A 25,854-nucleotide genomic window follows, 5' to 3' on the forward strand; every position below is an offset into this window, starting at 1 on the left:
CTTTCGACATCTGCCTCAGAAATGGACGGCCTACCGGGTGATTTTTCTTTACAAATGCATCCTGTTCTGTTGAATTTGTCATACCACTTATGTATGGAGTTGTTTGATGCTGCATCTTTATGATATTTTATGCTGAACTCGCGTTGAACATTACCAAAAGACCGACGAATGTGAAACTGTAACACGCACCACAGGCAGCCATCTTGGAACTAATCACTCTGCCACCTACCGGATAAATTTTAAACTACTACGCTCGTTCCAAACAAAACTTGAGGATAATATTGAAAGTATTTCCATAGAGATTTCATTGTTCAAAGAATATTATCACTTATATAACGTTTCCTTATCGTTCACATCATTTTCAATCACGGTGTATATTACCAAAATATGTGAAATTCTTCTGCTAGTTTTCCAAAAATGTAAAACATTGAGGAGCTGAAGGCTACACGAATGAAAAATAGTGATAACCAATGTTGAGAGTCAGTTATGTCCTAGGGATAGTGACAGCTGTCTCTCAGTGTTTGTGACCGTAGGCATACAGGCGAACGAGAAAATTGACCATATCTTCGTGTAATAAACAGAACCTACATTTGTATTGTGTTATAGAAGCAACAACTTACATATCCATTTCACTTGTGGTTTAAGTAGGAGGACATAATTAGTACGATGTATATTCACAAAATCATCTTGTGAAGACTTTGCGGATCCCAGTTTTCCGTCAAAGTAATGTGAGTCCCTATATCGACAGACCAACACAAGTTGCTCGATATGTAGCAATATATGCCATCTATCTTTAAGTGTTATGAATGTGGCTTTCAACCTTCTTGAGAATAATGGGATAGTCTATGGATACCAATCGAAATGTTGAACGATCGTCGCAACTACATTCAGATTTCAAGCGAACTTGGGATATTGTGCCCCAAATGTACATTCCCTGTGGATATAGTTGGCATCTCTTGGTATAGCTACTTGTAAGGCTTGTAGTGGTTGTTACATATTTCTATTACAAATAAACATCGATAATTTGATGAACACTCCAGAACAGACCTGGAATAACTTTAGGACGCTGGATTGCATCGCTACGTCTACCATTACATCCTTTAATTTAACTTTGAGCTAGATTCGTGAATGCAAGCTTGGTGTTCTTAGCACTATAAGCGCCATGTGTATATATTTTATGCACACTTGGTCTGTTCCTGGGGGCCATTGCATATATTTTATGCACACGTTGGTTTTCTCCTGGAGGCCAAGGCATATATTTCATTTTTTCCTGTTTCGAGTCAGTTTTTCTTCTTCTTTGTTTCTTAAAAAATATTAATTTTGTTGTTGTTCTATACATTTGACTATAGGTTATGATGATTTTTTGCGAAAATACGAGTGTGGATAAATTATATACACATGGCCCCTGGGATAAAATTGCGAAGTAAATTTTCAATTTATTGAAATTTACGATAATTTGTTTCCAATGGTTTGCTAAATAACTTCTTATACTGCTCGGAATTACAAAGTGTTTGGAGATAACATTTCGAAAAGTATATTTTTTCTAAATGTTCATTCTTATTTTTATAATGAAGAGATAACAAAGATTTTCTCTTAAGAAAATATAAGAACAAGTCACAGTTTATCTCAGAGTTAGCACGAAATGTCACCATTGCTTTCAATTTTTCAGTTACAATGTGTTTTTCAAAAAAAACAATCTTGACTAGTCGCTTTGCCTTCTGAACATCCGCGACACACAGTTAAAACTTGCTTAGTGCTTCGCTAATCTGCTCTTCCATAGCGCTGAGACAGCTTGGTGTATAGTATTCTGTAGAACAACGTCTTTTCTTTCCTGATGTTTGGTGAATGTGTTTTCTTCGAGTAGGTTGTCCATCGGAACTTTCCAAGATTTGTGTGGATGTATATCAATGCCAGGGCATGTTATGTGTTTTCACGGAAGTCTCTAGTATCTGATTTGATTTATTTTTAGTTAAATCTTATAGGCCTTATCTCATAAAGGACTATTCTGTGATAAAGTAAAATATACCGGTACTATAAATGTAATTTGGGGCTCGCCCTAGCTCTGTGGTAAAAAGGCTGACATAAACGCAATAGAAACGGGTTCAAACTCTGGTCCAAACTAAAAATCCTTTTGGTCCGGCGCACCCACAAGATTATTAGTGTGGGTGTCTGAGCCCCGGAGCACCCACGTAGTCGGCGCACATGCATCTGAATGAACTGTGTCTTTACTCCCCTCTGGGTTTTTGTTCCATAAGAAGCCATCTGGTCGAATACATCAATATACAATTTTTGCTTCATTCTATTCCAAAATCGTAGATGCCATTTTTGTTGTTGTGTTTTTGTTGTGCTTGTATTTAACTTCTGTCATAGTTAGCACGTCAATGGTGGAAACAAATAAAACATCACGCTTATCCTTCCACTTACCAACGATCACATTAGTATTGCTTTGTAGAGTGATGATTTCACCTTATGGAGTTTCGCTGAAACTACAGTTTTTTGATTACCTTTCCGTCTCTTTCTACGGTTCTTATCTAATGTGTTTGATTGTCATTGAGTTCGTTAGTCAAAACAACACTTTTGCAAAAATTGTCTGTGAAGAACGTTCTACCGGCATTCAATAATGGACACATCATTTCCATTACTATCTTCGTTGGCATAGCTTGCTTTGATGATTTGGCCTCATTTCCTCCGTAGAGTTTTACGTACCAAGTGGATCCACCCTTGACGCAAAGCTAGAATAATTTCAGCCCGTATTTGTCTCTTACCTTGAATGTACTGCTTGAAACTAAGTCTACCTCGAAACGGTCCATTGTCTCATGAATACAGACATTTTGTTCGGGTATGTACACAGTCTTGAATTTTTCATTCAGCATGGCAATAAGGGGATTGATCTTATGCATTCGATTAGATTTGTTTTCCATTGATTCGTTATCAGAGAAATGAACCATACTAAGAAGTAATTCAAACCGGTTTCGAGTCATACACTTCCTAATATTGTTTTTATATAGTGGACTTTTAGATAAATATTTCCTAATATTTACTTTTATTCCAACCCCATCCACAAAATCAAACCTAAAAACTGGAGTATTACACTCTTATCTGTATCATACCACATGGTCAATCGTCTATGATCAGTTGACGTTCACCATTCTCTGACTTATGTCTTCTTTACCGGCATGTCTTAAGGGTATCTTCATATTCATCATCCCTAGAAGAATCATACACGGTTTTGGGTGGTGAAAAAGGAGGATCATCTAAATTAGTGATGTTCCTAAATAAATCTTCGCTCAAGTCACTCATATCACTTTCCACTCTTTCTAAAATATCTATTACTGCGTCCTCGTTTGCCATATTGAGGTGAAAAAGAATTACTACACGGAGCAGGCGTTTCTCACAACAGTGTAATGTTAACTGAAATGCACTACAATTCAGCTTCTAAAGACAATGAATTTTGATTGCCTCCAGTGGTACCAACTTTTGAGTAATTATTGAACTATTGCTATATGCTGTTCCCAGGGGCCAGTACTAAATGTTTGTACATTTGTTTCAACGATAATTGTATAGAAAATCTCTACACAAGCCTATAATCTGTACACTGAATCGTGTAGAAAATATATGCACATGGCCCACAGGTAAAACCTTTTTGTGCATACAATTTATGCATACGGCCAAATAAGGTAAAACAGGAAATATGTAGTTGGTCCTAAGAAGAAAATTCTGATTTTGACCCTTGGCGCTCAAAGTGTTAGAGTCATTGACTGGTCTGGAAGCATACCGTTCAGCAGCAGAGTCTCTATGAGACATGATCCACCAAGAATCAACCAGAAATCTACAGCGCTGAAGGTATATACTTAACTATATAGCAACGAGTCTGTTCTAAATATTCTGGGCCTATATAGTACAGACGGGACTATTCATCTCATATCCCCCTTATAACGTCAAAGTTAATATCTAGAAAACCGTGACATTTTATATTATATAAACATCAACTCCAGGGCATAGTATGACCCTGCAATACAATAGGATTGGTCTAGTCAACCAAACACGTGCAAGTTTAATTTTTTTCTTTCAAAGAGCGCTATCTCTCGTTATTTCATGCTTTAGATTTTTACATTAATCAAACTTAATTTTACATTCATTATTCACAGTTAAAAAGTAAGAAGTGTACAATATCATAATCATTTTCCGCAAACAAATTTTAGCGTAAACTTGAAATCGATAATACGATATATGCCAAAAGTACTTAGTTTTGCATGACATGATCCCAGTATTACGAATTTCAAATAAATGGGAACAAATTCAAAAGAATTGAAAATTTTTCAAGGCTTTTAATTTTGTAGGAACTCCTAAATGAATATCACGAAACGCCAGTGACATGCCTTATGCCCTGTGTCAGACTAGCAAATATTTCTGTATGGTTATGGGAGTAGTCTAGCTCTTGAATGGATTACACATTCATCAGTAATTCGTGCGTGGTCAAGGGAAAAAGCAACAACCTTTAAGAAATGTTCAGGGTGCAATATAGAGTACGATTGTATTTAAACGAAGCCGCATTTTTCGTCTACGCCTATGTGTGTTTTAACTCCGGTACTTGACGTGCATTCATGACGTACCACATCAGAGTGATACATGTATCGTAGCAATTTTCAAGCAAACATTTGACACATTCATGATAACATTGTACCCTGAGGAATATTTGAACAACAATAGATGACAAATATCTTGTCCGTAGGTTGTGAAGCAGCATAGAGCGTTGTCCGTAGTCTCTGCACGTCTTCGGAGAAAATATGTGATTTAGTTTTATTCGGATTGACTTTATGATGTATGTATTATTTACACTATACAAACAGCAGATATTTTTTGTGCTTATGTATTTTGATCCAAACTCAATAATACATTCAGCTTATACAATGGGTGTTTTCTCACTGATTGTACCTACGCAAATGACAGCCAGATATGTTATCAGACATACCCCACTTCACTGATCTGTCCTATGTCGGACGGGGTTTTGTAAGATGACATTGTGGTTAGCGCAGTCCACCAGCGCTCATTATTGGAACCGCCTACCACCTGAGCATTATTTGCGTTGGTGTAGAGACTCATTGACCACAACAGGAGGTTGCGGCCAGTACGCATTGAGGATAATTCCTCCACATACTATACAACTCTACATCAGACACGTTTTAGATTCATACACCGTATATTTCATTTTGACAAATTCGAATGCATATCTAAGCAGGACAGTGTTCTTTTATTTATACACATGATGTGAAATACTTCTTTGAAGCATATGCGCCTCTGTTCCTTTGGCCTACATGGTTACCTGAAATTTCCAAATATTGTCCACGAACTGATATGAAACGAATTTCTCTATGAAATGGGAGTTGAAACAAAGCTATTTCAATAGAAACAAGTGCACTTTTTATGACGAACGACCTGATGGTAAGTCTTTCGTCTTCCGTGCTAGCGGTCCTAGATTCGATTCTTAGCGGATACACTCTTTCGGAAAGATTTTAGATTATTTTTCAGCCAATCATTCTGATTAGGTTTTCCTGAGTTTTACTCGTTTATATCACGGAAATGCAAGGATGGTACTTAAAGTAATGCACCTGTCTTGGTTTTACTCACATGATACGGAATAAGGCCAAATCTCCTTATTTCAATTTCCTAGATAAGAGCGCAAGTATAATGATAGTAAAAATGTAGCATTTTTTCAATTAGTTCACATTGTTTTTAGTATACTATAACTGACACACCAATACATAGGGTTCCTGTAGTAAAGTTAATGGCTTGATAGCTTGTAGCTCTAATATAGAGGTATATTTATATTCTTAGTTTTAATTCTCTTCTTTTCTGTCTTCTAGGTAAGTCCAGTTTATACTCCATATTGGTGATGTTATATTAATATTGATGATAATATGTCCGCATTTTGCCGTAAGTATTTGTTATTCGTTATTATTATTTTATTTATTTATTTATTTATTTGTTTATTAGGTTTATGATGATACAAATTACTAACAAAACAATAAATGATATGCGTTATTAAAATAGTGGTGTTTTGTCATTGTTTTCAAAATGTAAAATTAGAATTTAGTTTTAGTTTGATTAACTGCTTGGCTAAATTGTCGAATGTTGTGCAGTTCGTTAACTTAAATAATATAATGGGCAATTATCAAGCAATTTAAATATATTATTTCTACTTTTACGAATTTGTTTGGAGAAAGTATAGTATTTTCAAAACATATAGTACATATAGTTCCAAATATTTTGTAAGGTTTGATCTTTTGTTTAAATTTAATTACTTTGATGATTGCCCCGTTGATGTCGCTTTGGTTCTAATATGTGGTGGAATAATTCATGAATATCATTATGTTAGTATTTTGTAGATGTTTCTTTATTTTTTTTAAAGTAAAGCACATCCTTGTAGCATTTACTGTGTCAAATTATTCAACCATTTTGATTGTTCTTTGGTGACTATAATCGTTAAGTGGTAGTTACTTGTATATTTCTTTTTTTTAAAAAAAACTAATTTCTAAATCACTTTTTCCATGGCATGAAAACGAGAGATGTATAGTTTTGATTAAATCGTTTCGGTAACTTTGTCGTTGATCATAAATCCTAGTGATCAAGTTTAAGCATACGTGTCAGACAAGGTAGATAAGTTATTCAAACTTTTAATAATATAGATACATTGCTGTAATCAAAACAAATATTATGTAATCCGAAATCGTAAGTATACCGTTTTTTAAATCATTGCGTATCTTGCAGTTTATTTTTGAAATATGTAAGTTGAATTAATTTTGTATTACACTGGAACTTATTTCTATTTCGTATTATACTGGAACTTATTCCTATTTTGTATTTTACTGGAACTTATTTCTATTTTGTATTATACTGGAACTTATTTCGATTTTGTATTATACTGGAACTTATTTCTATTATTTATTATTATACTGTAAAAAATAAGAGTTTCCCAAGTAAATGTTGTTGAATGGCGTGTATTTTACAGAACACATATTCTAGCTTAATTTAGTATTTTGCTAAAACATATTCTTCTATTAATACTATGTTAGGTCTTAAATTTCATATTTAAATATTTCATCACTTTTTAAATGTGTTTATCAAAGGTTATAATTTTTGTTCTATTATATGTTAACAACCCTTTATTCCTTAAACTAAGTAACCAAGGAATTATTAATATTTTACAATCTCTTTAGCAATTACTTGAATTCTTGGAAAATTCAAGTGCACATGATATGACATTTTTGAGTATTGCGTCTAAGTAAGATTTCGTTGTTTCTGATGCCCTTTTGTATTCTTCGTAACATTTAGGATCTTTTGAATTACTGGAATAAAATTGTAAGAACTATGATGGTAAATTATGAGCATAATATATTAGGAAGTAGTATATTTCCACTTTTTGAAATAAATTTATCCTTAGGATTTTTTATGTAAAGTGTAATGAGTTCCGTTTCAGTTTCTTTAGGTGTCAAAAACACACAAAATGTTTTTAAATAAATGCTAAAAATGTATTTTTGTAAAACAAATATATTTTTTTAAAATATAAAATCACCTAACGTAACCCCCAGTAGTACATATATTTCACGTAAGAAATTTCAACCTGAACAGATAAGTCATTCAGGTACTATCGGTTTCTTTAACACGTTAGCTGCCATGTGGGTCCGATCGGACCTACTGATCTAAGAAAATGTTCTCGTAGGTCCGATCGGACCCACAATTTCTAATTCGTCGAATTGACGTTAAAGTACTTGTATTGTAAAATCCTGTCTCTACTGTTAATGAAATGTAGTGTTTTTATTACACATGTAGGTTTCGGTCTTTGATATTGACTATTAACGCCGCTAGGGGCGCTAAATACCAAGTAACAAGCATTTGTTGCTTTTTTACACCCGATCGGACCTATGTTTTGCTATTTCAGTGACATGTTAAAAAGTTTAACATTTGATTCATTATTTATTCTAATTTATTTTCACAAGATGTCAGTTTCCCTGTCATTTGTTGAATTTTCAGAAAAGTCTAGATCACTACACTGCTATTACTAATGCGATCGAGTTCTGCGCAAATTTCTTCATTTTTCATTGCACAAAGATATTACTTATTAGCACTAAAAGCAAGATTGATATATCCACACTTCTCACTTCTGCACATGTTGTAATAAACAAATAACTTTCTAACAGAGTTGCCAGTTCAACTGTAATTTATCCCCTTGCCCATAAACAAAATATACATACGTAGATCCGATCGGACCCCCAACTTTTATGCACGCGGATTCAATACCTTGCCTTAGATTATGTTTCAATATTAATATTAAAAAAATATGAAGAAAACAAGAATAATGTAAATACGTACGCTTGGCACTCTACCGGCGAACAACAAAATTCACCTTTGGCAGCTAACGTGTTAAAGTTGAAAAGAAGTGTCCCGGAAATAAGTTCCATTGTCTTATAAATCAAGATACATTGTTAGTGTTATCTGCGAACTGTTTATTACATAAGCAACTAATATTTTAAATGTGAATTAAATTGTTTGTGTCGAATTATAGATGGCGCAAATATCGCAAAACTCATCATGGGTAGGGGCCTAAAGTTACAGTTTCTCCCACCCGTCAATTTTAATGCATGTGCTGCAGGGTTTAGCCTTGAAGCGCTATCTCTCATGTTTTCTCGTATTCTCTCTCCATTGTAGTATTCCTTATATAAATCCATTTCGCGTCACCTCAAATACCGCTGATGCTTTCTATCACCCAACCTTCATTTTCTGTCTACACCAGGTGCATGGTAGTGGAAGGATATATTTAATTTATCAGCCATTAAAGCCATCTTTTTTTTTTTTAATTTCCCAAGCTCAATGTTTTGTCAGTGGTGTCTTCATCAGCGTATATCTTCACGAATATGCATCTTATCGGAATGTTGTCTTACCTGCAAATTGATTTCAGGAACGACGAAATGACGAACCGTGATGCGATCACCAGATGAGGTCTGTTCTTTAGCTTTTACATCCCGCCACCAGCTTAGCTTTCGTACTTTGTTATCTTAGTCAGTTAACACTGAAAGAAATAAGTTCTCAGTATGCCTATAGCATGCAATTCGACGGATCATTAGGTAATTATTTTCTTACAGTTTTCTTCCATTTTGAGAGGACTCGTGATTTGTTACCTAAAAGTACAGGTTGTTTCTAGACGTGGTGGAGTACACATAACAGTGAATAAGAGTGCCGATATTTCTCCATGATGTACTGGACGATGCTTTAAACTCATATATTGGATTTTTAGTTTATATATACTACTGCAAGATATTGTCTGCTGTAGTTGATCGCCTAGCTTGATGATTACTAGCGTTTTTGTTAGTTTATTCAGCAGAACATTCTTCTGAAGAAATTCAAGAAATATTTTTCATCCGTATTCTTTCATCCTTACTAAATGGAAGTGCTTTTCTGTGTGTGCTCTGAACGAATTTGGAAGGGTAGTTTTGACGTGTATTGATTGAATCGAATACCGAAATCGATCATTCATATGTACCCTACAGCTGATGCTTCTAAAAGATTCCTTGAAGATTTCATCAACAAAGAACATCGTCATCGTATTAATATGCACTCGCCTCTTCTAGAAGAAAAGACATGGGAAATGTAGTTCGTTCGACACTCTTGTAATAGCACAATGAATAATTTTCAAGCTTTGGTGGCTCTTGCCGCCTTTATTCTCATACGCGAGAGTCCGATAGCTTTCGTCGAAGTATAAGCCAAGTATTATCTACACATACAAGTTCTTTTAAATTTCACTGTGTTAATAAAACAGTTCGAAATTCTATATGTCAAATTGTGTATCGTTCACTTTCCTCTTAAGTAGGAGGTGATTGTGTTATTTCTTATTTATTTATCTGATTCCAAGGGACAGAACCTTTGAGATTTGTATTCGCAAAACAAGGAACTGAACTTACTTTTAGTGGACTTCTTTTTTTCGAAATTTGAAGAAGTTGGGAGAACATGAAAGATCTCGTCTATAATACTGACCTTTTTCTTATATAAAATGTAGACCTTTCTAAAAAAATCAAATAAGTGCATTTCATAAACGTAAATATGTTAAGAAATTTTTCAAATGTATTCACTTTTGTTAAAAGTGTAAATTTTAACAATATTATTGTGTACCACAATGTGTAATGAAACAAAATATTTAATTGAATTTTAAAATGAGTATAAAATAGGCAATGTATGAAGTGCAGGCAGTCTGAATATTCTTTAGGATTCATAATCCAATGGAAAATTTAGAGTGCCTTGACTTCTACAATGCAAATGACCGGCTATGACTTCTAAAACAAGGAAGACTCAGAAAGAATGTGCAAGAATGTTGACATGACGGAAAAATCATATAAATACTACCGGATTCTCTTCCGGATATGAGAAGTTCTATTTTGACGTCGAAACTCTGCGAGTCAGATTATTCATAATTAGTTTTGTCACTCCGTCATTCTGTCCATCAAGTGTTTTGCTCGTCATCGTTACCAAAAGTAAGTGATTATGCATTGTCTTCTCTAGTCTTTAAAGTCATACCAGTCCATATCATGCTCTGTAGTCATTCAGTTATTCAAAATCAGTTCATTAAATCCTTATTCTAAATCATTTCTGTATTGCCGAATTTTATCTTTCAATTTCTACTCCCATATTTCTAATTCTGAGCTACGCTATCTACGCCCCCAAGACTTGCATTAATTTAAACTATTTCTTGGAGGAACTGGGTGGATGTTAAGACCATTCAGTAGTTTTCATGTATGAGAATTGTTTGGGGTTCACAACCCAAACTAAAGGTGTCCGTTTGACATACCTCCGGAAGTTTCTAACTGCCTTTTACGTCACAAATTCCGTCACGTTTAAGGTAGATTGCGAACCTATTTTTAAGGTTTTACCATGGTGGAGTGCGCGGTCTTTTGGATAGTGCTACAAGCTATTTTGTATGTTGAAATTCACTGTTCAAATTGATTTCGGTATCGTAATGTTTCGCAAAGCGCGGGAGTGTGCAATCATATTTCAAAGTGTATTTAAACGTTTTAGAATTTAAGTGCTAAGGTTGTAGTTAAGGTGGTTTAGGAATTTAAGGTTATATTACATAGAGTACAATGTTATATTAGTTATTTAAGTTAAAAGATTATTTTCCTTGCCTTATTTTGCTCATGCCCATTGATGAGTTAACGGAATTGTTAGATGACATACATTTACATGTAGTGAAATTAAAGAAAAAGTCAGCGCAAACGCAAACAAGAATTCCACATAAATATAATACTAGGCTAAACAGCAAAATGAATCAGGGAACGAATACAGAAACTCGGGCAAACAATTCGGTTAAGGTTGAGATTGCTCGAGATTTGTTGCCTATTCCGAGGTACGATGTCAAAAGTGGTGATGATATACGTTTATTTATGGAAGAATATGATGAAGTATGTAGGATCAATGGTTGGGACGAAACTAAGAAAAAAGAAATGTTACCGTTAGCATTTACAGGGCAATTTAGAAAAAGGTTACGGGTATTTTTACAGAGACAAAGTGAAGAGCCACAATCCTATGACAATTTAAAAACACTTATTTTTAAGGAATTTGGTAGATCTACACTAAGTTTAGACATAGCAGATCAATTGCGAGAAAGAATACAAAAACCTGATGAACCAGTCACGAACTTTGTGTATGACATGCTTTTGCTGATTCAGAGATTTGATGACAAGTTGTCAGAAGAAAGGGTCATTGCTCTTATAGCCTCTGCATTACAACCTTATTATTTAGAGCGTATTGGAGTATATGAATTTACAACTGTGAGAAAAATAAAGCTCGTGTACAGAGAAGGGAAAAATGCGAACGTAATACTTCCATTACGAAACAATCTTGGAAGTCCGTACTTCCAAAGTTGAAAACTTCATTAACAGCAGATTCTTCCGGGTCGAGTCAGATAGTGAAGTAGAGGTGAAAGCGCTGAACAATCAGGAAAAGAGGAAGAAAAAGAAAAAAAGTTAAGCAGGAGACTAGTGAACCGAAAGTGCAGAGTCAATCAAGTATTCAGGCACAACGTCCACTTTGCTTCGATCAATTACAGTCGTTAGAAAAAAGTTAGAGAAATTAACTTTACAGATTAGTCAGCAACAATCTGATCTAAATAACAGTAATAGTAGTAATAAAACAATGGTAATAAAAACAGACAGAATTTTCAAGGAAAAGGGAATATTTTTTTCAGACAAAATAGAGGAAATTAGAATCATAACTCTAGTCAGAGAGGAAATTTTAGAGGTCGATTCCGTGGTAACTATAGGAATTTTAGAGGCCAATTGAGAAATCAATTTTATCCTAGAGGTAATTTTCATAATTACCAGTTCCAAACACAAACACCTATGTATGGTAGTAATTATCAACATTATCCGACCCAGGCACAAATACATCCCATTCGTTCTGTTTGTGGTCATAGATTTCACACAGAGGATGCATGCTTATTGCGGAAACAGTCTTTAAACGCGTAATGTCTGTAAATGTGGGAGGTACATTTACAGATAACGCAGTATTCGTTAAAAAGGGTCATGTCGTAAAATCCTCCATTACCACTCAAAACAATATGATTTTAATGCCAATACTGATAGAAGATAAGAATGCTCATGCTGTGTTAGATTCTGCTTCACAAATATCAATAATTAGAGAAAATTTAGTTTCACTAAAGGCTAGGATTTTGAATATTGATACACGCATAAAAGGAATTACTCAAAATACTCTTTTGATAAATAAAATAGCAATTGTTCGTTTTAATATTAATGGCAGAACATTTCATCATGCTTTTCGCGTGTTAAACAATTTTTCCCAAGACATGTTGTTAGGGAATGACTTTTTAGTATCCCAGAGAGCACAAATAGACTTGAATAGAAATGTTTTGTTGCTACAAAGATTTGGAAAACCTCCTAGGTTTGCTATAAGTGATAACAGGGATATTTCAAAGGAATTATCACCACAGGCTAATAATTTAGTTTGTAATAGTATGAACCCTGCGTTTGTTTTGGTTAATGATGTTACTATTCCGCCTCGAACGAAACAATTTGTTGAAGTAAAATTAGCGAATTCAAAGACAGGAAGAGAATGGTTACTTGAACCAAACAAATCGTTATAAGACAAGACAGGAATTTTGATTCCTAGGACCGTTTTATCTCCCAAACAATACTTTGTACAGGTTATTAATCCTTTTGTACTTCAATTACGTTAGCGAAAAATGAGATTTTAGGATATGCCGAAGATTTAGCATATTTAAGTGATTTTCAATGTTTCAATGTACAGTCAGAGGATGTAGATTCAGAGCAGTTGTTGAAAGATCAGAAATTGTTTGATAGCACAAAACTAGATGTTGGTACAGAGGTTAAACCTGAGATTAGAGAACAATTGATTGATTTATGCTATAGGTATGCTGACGTGTTTGCTTGGTCAGAGGATTTTATAGGGAGAATTCAGAATTATGAGCATGTAATAGAGTTAAAAACACAGGTTCCTTTCTATAGAAGACAGTATCCCATTCCTGCGGCCCTTAGACCACAAATCAGAGAACAAATCAATCTTCTTTTAGACCAAAAAGTTATTGAATATAGTGAAAGCCCATATAACTCGCCCGTGCTGTTTGTAAAGAAGAAAAATGGAGATTTACGTCTATGTTCGGACTCACGTCTCCTTAATTTTCACACAGTGTTACAATCCCTCTTTACCACCAATACATGACATTTTATCTACTATAGGAGGAAGACTGTACTATTGTTCGTTAGATATTAAGAACGCATTTCATTGTGTTCCTTTGGCAGAACAATCTAGACCTCATACAGCTTTTAATTTGCCTCAAAACGGGTCATTTCGTTATCATTCAATTCCCCAAGGTTTCTAAAATTCTCCAGCAATATTTAGTAGAATTATGTCCATGTGTTTAGCGAACGTTTATCCTGAACATGTGATGTGTTATATGGATGATGTTCTGATTTCAACAAATTCTCAGGAGCGGATGATTGAAATTTTAGAAAAAGTGTTTCAAAGATTACGTAATGTAGGTCTGAAGCTTTCTGTTGAGAAATGTAAGTTTATCCACGATAAAGTAATAGCGTTAGGACATGAATTATCCAGGTTTGGTTACAAAATTTCGGACAAGATCATTAATTTAATCAAAACATTTCAGACACCTACATCAACTAAAAAATTAAAATCATTTTTGGGACTTACGAATTATGTTAGGAAATTCGTCAAGGACTATGCTGATATAGTGGACCCTCTTCAAAAACTGACGAGAAAAAATGTGAAATTTCATTGGACAGACGAACACCAGAGAAGTTTTGATAGATTAAAATCAGAATTGATGATGACACCCATATTGAAGCCGTACGATGCGAAGAAACCTCTGGCTTTGTACACAGATGCTTCCCGAAAATCTGTGAGTGGAATTTTGATGCAATGCGATGAAGATAAGAAGTGGTATCCAATAGCCTACTACAGCAGAAATTTGCGAGACAGTGAGAAGAATTTGGACATTTTTTCTTTAGAGTTACTCGCAGTGCTAAGTGCATTCAAAGCGCTTAGAGTATTTTTAATTGGTCGAGAGTTCAAGTTGCTTTGTGACAATAGGTCAATTACCTACTTAAAAAATACTCCTAACCTACCATCGAAGTTAGCGAGATGGCAACTACAGCTAGCAGAATATCAATATATTCCTATTCGTGTTAAGTCTTCAGACAATGAGGCAGATGTACTTTCCAGGGAAACAAATAATCAACCAACAAAAGAGGACTTTGATGTTGAAGACCTGAATACATTCATTTCATTCAAGGAGGACGTTGATGTCGGCAAACATCAGAGGGAGGACTCTTTTTGCGGTCCAATCATCCGAGTTTTGGAAGGAGAAAAAACCGAAGGACGCGAGGACGGACAGACAATCGTACTACTTTGAGATTAAGGACGGGTGCCTTTTTCGTAAACAAAAGCATTCTGGAAGAATTAATTATTTAACTACAGTATTGGTGGCACCTGAAGAAATTCACCAATCGACGTAAGATTTCCAATAATTATGTGCAGCCCATTTAAAAGATAATCAGTAAACATGTGTTGATTTCAAGAAAATTGAAAATTCGATCTATTTTCTTATATAGATATTCTCAATCTATATATAGTCTGTGGATGGATTTTCTCAAAACACTATTCCTAATTGCTTTCTCAATTGCTATTTGGGTATATATTGAGTTCCTATATGACACAAATGCTAGATTACTATTATCTCAATTATTATTTTCGGTTTTATCTGAATAAAAATAAATGTTGTATTTTCTTAATGTGAACATTAGAATTTAATGTAAGAATTACATTTCATTGAAGAATGTCCCAATTTGTATCAAATAACGGTAAGCACAATTTTGCATTAGACCATTCACACGTTCAGTTAGTGTGGTGCCATAATGTGCGCCGTTGTTTGGAAAATATAGACAGAATTTAATTTTTTCCAGTACTTTTCCCACTCTTTTTCTTTTATGTGCATATTGGGCCTAACATACTAAAATTATAAATTTCCATTTGTTTTCTTTTACGAGCATATAGCCTATTAGAATTATACGTTTTCATTGGTTTCGTTTTATGAACATATAACCTATTAAAATTATACGTTTTCAAACTTCATATTTGCTGAATAATTCTATATAAATAATTTGCAGTATTGAATCCGCGCTTACATCTAGTAGAGTTTTCGCTATGTATATTTTGTTGTCACATAAACTTACATGGATTCTATGATACAGAACGACAGAACTTTAAATTGAAACAAAACACATAAAAATTAAGTTTGAAGCCAATTTTTTGTTTTCATTTGCAAGGTAATTTTCTGAAATTTAATTTTGAAAATAATTTCTTAAATATGTCAACGAGGACTATCTGTGAGTAATCGGATATCACAAGTACAATTTTGAACCATTGGCTTCTTCGATTCTTGCTGGTTTATCAGCATAAACCTAGGACATGGCATATTCCCCCCAAAAATATTACATTGGCTTTAGGTCACATGATCTTGAAGGCCAGTTCACTGGACCATTACGTGAAATAGTTTTGATGCTAATCTTTTCTTTTAATAGATTGTGAGGTGTGATATCACCTTGCTGAAATCAAGACTGTTGCAGATCTATGTCATGAAAATTTGAAAAGAAATTAACACTGATTAATGCTCTGTAAGACCTCTACTGACGGTAACACGAGCTAAGGCCTGATATAAACGTAAGGAATGACGTCTCCTGCATATAACCCATACCATACAGTATATTTTCAGGACGCAATGGAGCCTCGTAAATTTCTAGAGCATAGTTCTTAGTCGATATGTTTTAACTGTACTTCTTGACATAACTATTTAACTAGAAATAGGTTCGTCACTAATCACACGTTTTCGATACAAAATTTAATGTTTCCGATTGATATATGCACCATTCAACAAATACTTAAGGCTCGCTATTTTCTTTCGGCTTCAATTCTTGCACCAATTGCGTGTCTTAAGCGTATAGACAAAGATTTTTAACTAAAAGTTTCTATGTAGTGGATGTACAATATCCAAGGTTTTCAAAACGGCGACGAATAGTCATACTTCAATTTTCATCACCCTTATCACTGACAGTATCGATGTTTTCTTCTATACGAACAGTTTTTTTTGTCTTGTTTTAGTTTTGCATTGAGTAGAGTAAATTTATTCCAAATTACTTTATAGTTCGGCGAATACGTTGCTCTGTTGGAACATTCAAATTACGAACTGGTTTATACGTTTTGCAAACGGACATAGATTTTCGAAATATATTTCCAGAAATTATAAAAGTTGTTGCGGCGTAAGTCTTTCCTTGATCATTTACAAATACTCACTGATCTGATATGGCAAAGGAAAAATGCATAAAAAAAAATAAATGAAATATATCCCTATTGAAAGATCTAATACTTTAAGGAACACCATTTACATATCAGTGTTGATGTGTCCTTTACATTAGCATGTTTTCGAATTGGGCTGACAATTAATTGTAAAGTAGAAATTATAGAAAACTTTGCGAATGCAATAGGTCTATATTTTATCATTGGTTTCTTAGTATTCTACACGTATAGAATTTTTAAAATTTTCATGCAAAAACATTTTTTGGATAATACACTAATATTTTCTTTAAAGCGTTTTTGTGGAAGGTTGATTCGATTTATTTTCTTTTAGCGCTCTTTGTAGCAACGCGGCTATATGACATTTGAATCTGTAGTTTGAAGTGGAATCAGAACTATTTCCCGCCGATAATAGATGTCATGCCGCTGTTAATTGAATCACTGATTGGAAAAAGGGAATAAGTGCATCAGACCTAAGTTTTCAATAACGCTAAAAAACCTTCTAGAGGCGTTGTTTGTATTTGTTGCAAAAAGTGTATAATTGATTACTTGTAGCAAAACAACTAACAAACACTAAGACAACAAGAAGAATCTTGTATTGCAGCCCTGGAGTTGGTTAGAAAAGCTTAAAAATGGAAAAAATATTCCCTTTTTCCAATCAATTAAAGTTGGGTGCAATTGTAATTGTGTGTAGGGTATGTAATGTGCAGTTTGATAGAAAGCTATGAAAATGTACATGTTGAATGCAATGTTGTATGTTAATCTGGTATATATGTATTCGAACTATCACGAATGTTAGGCTTCTAACACTTTTATTGTCACCGTTCGTTTTTCTGTACAGCACATTTTATTCTTACAGCAAGATAAGTAATACAATAGACAACTGAACAAAATACGTAGCAAAATACCTTGTCACAGTAGAATGGGTTTACATAGGGTCCTATCCGTCTGCATCTTCGTCTTCTACAGTTTCTTGATCAGTGGTTTTCCATGAACAAATCATCCTTTAAAACTGTTTGTATTGGTCAGGTATGTATTTGATGATTTGTGAAGAATCGTTGATCTTTTTCTGATTGATTGAGACTTGCCAATCGTATGCCTTTGACGTTGGCAGTGCAACGTTTGTGACATTACTTTTGAGTAATCGAAAAATATCAGTTCTTAGTCCATTGATAAACTTATGAGCCTGGACATAACCTGGAGATTCTGCTTTGTAAACAATGTCTCTATTTCCTTACTTGGAATTTCACTGTTTTGTCCACAATGCTACCTGAAGATTTCTAAAGCGGTTACCACCAATGTTTAAAATCTAAGATTTCTTCATTGACAACTTCGTAAACCTGAAATGGAGGATCAGTATTTGTTGCATTCGTAATCATGTGGTTATACTGTGCTGGTAAATAAATGCGATTGTGTCGTTTGAGTTCTGGTTTGATTACAGCAAAATTTCGGTCACATGGTAAAAACTGTGACCTCTGACAGGCAAATATTGGTGTATAGTGGGAACCGTTATGATACGGTCAGGCTGAAAAGCATTCATGTCATTGAATGATTGCAGTTTTGACCACCACTTGTATCACCGAAAACATGTAAATCTGTAACTGATTGGGGCAAAAAGTTCTCCATAGATTGTGCAATGCAAAAAGAAGGCGAAGTATCGTAACGAAAGCAGAGGGCTCTGGTGGTTGTCTACTTACACACAGTCTCACAGTTGTGGTCGTGTCCTGTAGTGACTGTAAGAAGGAAATAAGAAACGTAGTTATTCCCTTTTTCTAATCAGCAAAAGATTTTGCCTTCTACATTGGTCACATAGAGTTGCCCAAACATTCCAATTTTCTATTCAACGATGCAACTATCTTAAAGGAACACATCTGCTATCTCAGGTTAAAATCGCAAAAAATTGTACTTATTCCCTTTTTCCAATCAGTGGTTCAATTTGAACTAACTACAAGTTCACTCTTCTTTCTTTTACCTATTTGTGACTGAATGTTTATGAAAAATTAATGCTATATGTTTTGATGAGTTAATAACCATATGGCAAAATTAGCACGTTCAGTTGTTTCAAGAACAAGTGCTACGGAATTTTGTTCATTGAGACTAAAACGCCCTCTTTCATATTTATGGAAATCGAAAATTCTTGTCACATAGATGTGCGTTCTCAGAGACATATAATTTATCTAGATATGTGTTAAATCAAAGAACATAAGCCAAATTTAATTCCATATTGCGACAAACATCTAATTACCCTTTTTCCTGAATTATGGAAATTAAATTATAGTAAAATTATAAATAATAATGATCAATCCATGCTAATTCCGTTCACTCTGTTTGCAATTTCCTTGGTTCGATATGATGAAAATCCTTCTGTTAATCTTTAACTTAGTCTAATTCTTTAACTAAAGTTCTCTGTTATCGAATGATGGGTATAGTGAATATATTTCAGATTGGAAAAGAGATTAATTAGGTAGTTGTAAAATAATGTTTGGAAAAGAAAGATGATACATTATAAATTTAGAAACAAAGCGGATGTAATTTGAAATTGAAGACAGTACTGGGGAACTATTGGTTAATTAGGAGGGTAAATAAAATTTCGTTATATATGAAATTGTAAAATAGAGCGGATATACTTAACGTTGTGAAATATTACATGAATATTGCAGTCCGTTACATATTGTGAAGAAGAACGAGAGTGGATATATTAGAACACAAGAAAGTGGATGTAACTGTAAATAAGATTCAGCGAAAAATTGAAGTAATAAATGTTCAAGAACACTACATATTGTTGTTTAGTGTTTAGACGAAGAGAGAGCGGTTATATTGCAGACTGTGAAATAAAAATATTACCTGTGAAATATATAGTTGTTACTTAGCTATCGTTAAATGTAGTGAACACATTAGAGATTGTGGAAGAAGTTATGCTATGTGGTTATGCGATTATTAATGCATTTGGAAAGATAATTGATATGCTAGGACTTGTGAGAGATAGAACAATATGTTAAAAATTACGAAGAACTGTGAATATAGCTCTTAATTAGGAAATGTTAATAATAGAAATGGCACTAAAAGTATGAAAAGGAGCGAGTTAATACAGTTTCTGCTTAGATATATGATGTAACAGTTCGTATTATAGATTTTGATAAATAGTAAAATATTAGAAGGTTTGGGAGACAGTGTATGTTGATGTTAATTAGACATTGTACAGGTGAAGATATAGTAGAGGATATGAAAGTTAAGGTATGTAGCTGCTTGAGATTACGAATTAGAGTTACTATATTTGATTTTGTGGAAGACAGTAGATGTATTTCTTAATTGGAGGTTTCGAAACCAGTGAATTCATTTGTTAGTTCGCCATACACATTTCAAGATGATAGAAAAATACATGAGGAATTTTGCAATGTGGTAAACGTGAAGTTAGATTTAAAGTAGAAGATCAAAATCTAGGTCTCGGAAAAGTAACTTCTGTACAGGTTGCAGTGATCCGTAGTTAATTGCTGCAATTTAATGTCCGTGCTATTCTATATAAAACTGAACATACTGCATTGTAAAAAATTAAACAACATTTAAACACTTTTAGCACAGATGCTGAGGGGGGAAATATATCAAGTATCTGTTTATAAAGTGTGCCTCGCGTGTCCAAAGGCGTTAATTCTCTGCAGGCATTATCTAATATGACATATTTAAAACATTTCTTCTCGGCAAACAGTTCGAAACAAAGTGATGACGTACATTCAACAATCTTATACCTCTGGGACTTGCCTTCTTTATACAGAATCGCGTATACCCACACAGAATTCGAAAATTTGACTTTCTTTTCTTTCTTCAAGATAAACTTCAGAGTAGGTGAAATTTGACTCGAGTACTTCCTCCAAACATCAATTCATCTCGACCTGGTTAATATAAAATGAAACGATCTTTTTAATTATTACAGATGCAGGTATTACTAATAGACACAAAATGACACTGTGCCCACTATCGACATATTTTGAAAACTTCCAGATGGCACATACTCACCCGTTGTAGATGCTTTGTTGTCCAGTTATGTCCCAGATGTATGTATAAAATGTACAAAATGTATAACACTGAATTATAGGTTCAACAGTAGAGTGATATGCGGTTCTGTATTTAAATACTTTTCCTTTAACATCTCAGAGACAGACAAAATAGACTCAGATATTTTCTCCAGATTTGAATTCAATTGTATGTGAATGAGGAGATAGCTTATTTAGAATTGCCGTCGATAAAAAGTCACATGTGGAAAATATACTCTTTGTATATAGGACATTTATGGATATATAAACGAATACATTACTCAAGAGACATGCCGTTTAAATAACGTAATTAATTGAGTTCAAATTTTGTTGGAAGCTGGTGCCCATATGAGAGATTTACACGCATAAATGCTTTCTAAATATGGAGCAGGTATTAGACATGAATACTGTAGGCGGTGTCTGTTGTCCTTTTGAAATATTTAGCAATTGTTTGACTATTAGGTTGATTATATTAAGATTTTATTTTCTTGCAAAACTTCTGCCGGAAATAATACATATCTTTCTCACTTTCCTAATAAAGGTTTTTTGACCTAAGAAAATTTCAGTAATTTATACAATTAATAATGCATCAATAGTAGGAACATCCCTATCTCTATTATATGTGCTAGTGTAGGATAACACAAGTATGAATATGTATAGTTAGCTTCTGAACAATGTATTTTGTATGAAATGATAAACTCGAAAAGGTCTTCTTATCCCTATCACGCAAGAGGATATTCATGCATGCTGCCATATTAGCTTTAACACGTATGTTCATCTCAGTACCTACATTTAACATTTATATATATTAAAAATTTGTTCTGATATTTCAGCATTTGTTGCTTCTTTCGTATTTTTGTTTAAAAGAGAAAAGTTGGCATGATTTTTGCGGAAACCATCGTATAGAAAACATAAATAAGATGGAAATCAGTTCATTCGAGAAGAGTGAATTTTTCCAACTGTTCTTGGCAAGAACCTGCATGCTTTCAAGCGCTCCATACTTTTTTATAAGGTTTGATTATCTTATATTTCCTTATCAACTTGGCAGACTAAAACGTGTTAGACTACCATATTCAATCCGAAGAAAAGATCCGTATTTATGAAACTCCTTGAAGTTCTACCTTAAGTGTTACCCAACTAGGGGACACCCAGGAGTTCCCGTAGAAACAGTACTGATACACCACGCTCATCGTTGCTCTACATGGCATGCACCTAAGTGATTGTTGGACGGAGATGTTGCAATTCCATTTTACATATAAACTGAGACGGTCAACGCAGCGGTTTCCTTTTGTTAATATTACATAATTAATAAATAATTTTAAAACGTTAGATGATGTTTTCTAGTTCAGGTAGACTTTCATAAGATATGTTGAAATATACTTCATATACGAATTTAGGGGTCCCTCATTCGATTCTCGTCCAAGTAAGTTGGTGGTGAATAACATCCTATCCCTGGGGTTTTCCAGGACACTCTTTTCCTCCTAAATTTTTATCCAACCAATGCTTCCATTGTGAGTTACTTGCTTTAATCATCGTCTCCCTTAGTGTAAATGGTATAAACGTGAGGCGTAAAATTGAAAGATAAGCTGCGTAATGGAATATGATGTCGCAAATAATTTACAGAAGAACTATGGAATATTATTTCCCATAGATATTTACACTATATTTGTATACTACAGTGAGTCGATTTTTTTCTGAATTTCGATTGGCCGTGTTGCGGAAAGGTTGCCTCATGTTGGTGATAGTTTACATGGAAAGTTTGGATGTGTTGGTCAACTCCTTCTTTGCATCATAGGACTTGAATATTTTAATGGGTGTGTGTATGCAACTCGCACGACACTTTGAAGAAAATTGTGCTGCAGAGCTGCAATCTTTGGTTCTTTTTCAAACTGAAGATTTCTGAGACTGAAAATAAATTTCAAGATAAAAGTGGGATGCGATATTGTTCCTATGTGGATAAAAATAATAATCAATTAGACGAAGAAATTGAATTGATGTTTTCAAAACACATTATAAATGTTCTAAATTATATATGTCTGGTCATCAGGGCAAAATAAGCGAACCGCTTAAAATAAATATTTGAACATGTTTAGTACTAACTGGGAAATTGAAAACTGGAGCCGGCTAACAATTTGACCTAACTAGTACCCAATTTAGAGGCTGGTGAGCTAAGGCTAAATGTAAACTTTCAGGAGGAAGAGCCATATGAGAGGTGGAATGAGGATTTGAACATAATGGTTGGATATCAACTAGAATCAGAATTTGATGTGCAGAAGCTAGAAAAGGAAATTCTTAAAAGGTTTGAACACACGAAGATTTGATTTAAAATTACACAAGTCTGCTAAAATAAAACAATGCTAAGCTGTTTCGGTTTAGTAAACTGATTACTATGTGTTTGGGTGACAGGAATGACAACCATTTGTCCTGAGACATCTGGGTTTCGGACAAACGGGTGGTCATTGTTGAACAAAAATATGAACACAAATATGCGATTTACTGAAACACCATTAACAGCGTAACACCAATTAATGTACAACAACACGGAAACACGTGAAGACAAAAAACGTAATACCACCCTCAATGATACTGCTTGTGAAATCTGTTTTATTAAAGGTCAAACTTCATTTCGAACATTTCCATTTGTAGGTGGCTGCCGGAAGATTCCTAAACAATATCCAGCAGTGGTCTTCATTAATCGTAACACTTCAGTTCCCCTGAAACCATCGTTCCATTTCTTTGATATCTTGATGGAAACGCTCCCACTACTCTTCACTCACTGCTCCCACATTGTCAGGCAAGTAGTCAGAGTGGGGGTTGAGAAAATGGACTTTTAATGTCATGGATCAACCAAGCTCTCGGAACGCGAGCAACATTTTCCCCACCATTGGACATTTCCCCAACATTTTCCCCACGCGAGCAACTTTTCCCATCTTTTTGGTTTCTCAAAAACGTTTCGATGACCACAGTAAAGGCACCTCAAGCCTTTTTTGAGTTGGAATCATTGAACTAATGAAGTCTTCGTCGGATATAAGTTTTCTAATATCAGGGCCAACAAAAACACGAGTACTCTCGTACTCGTAGTATTTGAGCAATAAACAGTGTAGCTGGAACTACTTCCCAAAGTTCCACAAATCTAGGATGTAATCGTACTAAATTCATTTTATGAACAGAATTATTGTTTTTGGTTTGTCTTTGTAATCTCATACTTTCACTCATGACACATTATGATATGTGTCATTGGTCCCCATCTGGACCGATATACATGTATTTTCGTGTTTCGCGGATACCAAATACATTTAATCTTCCATGTTTTTATTTTCGTGTGATGCATTTGCAATGTAGTAATTTCCAGCTACCTGTTTGACCACGTTACATTTTGGTTGTGCAAAACACTTCACGTCCCAGGACGAAACGGCGGTCATTTTCGACTTCGGGCACCCAGAAGCGTAAAGATCAGCTAAACTTATGCAAACACGTTTTTGGTTGCAGACCTGTTATTAAATGAAACATCTTGACTATTTCTCACGCGTATCTAAACTGCTACACTACACATTAATAATGAACCGTTAAATTTGCAACAATAGCTTTTCTCAATGAAATTCAATGCTAAAGTTTACTTCAAATCTCAATAATCTCCCACTTTAAATCTCAATAACCTTTTCAAGTGTTAATTCATCTGAAATTGTAAATTTATTTATGATTAACTAATTTTCCAAATAGTGTCCAAAGTTGCCAGCTGGCGCCATCTCACCATTTATTAGTTATCTTGGGGCGGGTCTATCATGCAACTCCTATTACAAGGTTTTTTCGTAAACGGGGAAAGGAAGAATAAAAAAATTATGCCTATAAATAGAACTAGAACGACTCGCAAAACTATAACAAGAAGAAACTTCAATTAAAAGGAGTGAACACATGTCCCACTGTTTTTATAACCTTAGCTTTTAAAGGAGAAAGATTGTAATTGTTACAATATCTCGATTTCTCGTTTTGTAAAACGTTTACAAAATACACGAAGTGATTAATAGTTTTACCTGTATAAAAGGAATTGTGAACGTATGTAGGACTTAAATAAACTTTGCTCTTATCATTTTGGTTTGATTGAAATGTGTTTCCTGTTGAGAGAAGGGATTTATGGAAATATTATTTTAATATTTCGTACATAATATTTTCTTCAATTTCTTGTCGCGCGAAGAACTGAAATTTCAACTAATTCGTGTCTAGGTCGTAAATATCTTCCTAATCAATATCTTTTAAACGAATTGTTTATACAATTTTATGAATTTTAGAATACATTGAAGAATCGTTAGCATATATTAGGGACCTAGAAGAGCAATATTTTAATCAAAAATTTAAAGTTTAATTGTGGATCATCATGAACAAAGAATAGATCACCTTTTGTACTTAGATCTATGATTTTGTCTATTTTTGGGTTTAAGTGGAACCTGTTCAATGCTTAGGTTTGAGATTAATTGCAAATTTTCACGAATCCAAAAGGAGTAATCTCCTTTCTATCTTTGAACTCTGAGACTGATTTCTTGGGTGTTTGCAACCGTTTCAGCACCGATACCATCTGAGACATGGACACATACCTTAATGTGAGATCCCGATAAAATGTTTTGTTCTAAATCACACACGAATGCTTCTAAATGTATTATAACGTTCCATGATGCTTCCTGTGTTTAAACTGGTTAATAACACAAGTTAATTAATCATATTTTGATTAAAAAGTGGACATGATTCCTTTTTCAATATACTGGAATATCTAATAGAGACATGTGAATTGAATACATCCTTTCCTCTTATTTTTACGTTCATACACACTCACACCAGTATTACTTGACGAAAGGCTTAACATACTTTGTTTAAAAAGTGTCTTTACTTTCCAATTAAAACAGAGGAAAGTCACACATTTCAAAGAATTCCTGACGTAATATTG

At 34.1% G+C, this 25,854-nt stretch overlaps 1 long non-coding RNA gene across 1 annotated transcript in view; it reads left to right on the forward strand.

Annotated features, from left to right (window-relative positions):
- Positions 1 to 333: 333 nt before the first annotated feature.
- LOC145681627 (uncharacterized) overlaps positions 334 to 25,854 on the forward strand; it is a 30,058-nt gene continuing 4,537 nt past the window's right edge. Inside the window, exons 1-2 of the long non-coding RNA XR_014130841.1 lie at positions 334 to 728; positions 5,865 to 5,934. This is a non-coding gene — a long non-coding RNA (uncharacterized LOC145681627). The remainder of the gene's footprint in view (positions 729 to 5,864; positions 5,935 to 25,854) is intronic.

Source organism: Thermobia domestica, chromosome 3 (genome assembly GCF_964235325.1).
Source record: "Thermobia domestica chromosome 3, izTheDome1.hap1.1, whole genome shotgun sequence".
Lineage (NCBI taxonomy): Eukaryota > Metazoa > Arthropoda > Insecta > Zygentoma > Lepismatidae > Thermobia > Thermobia domestica.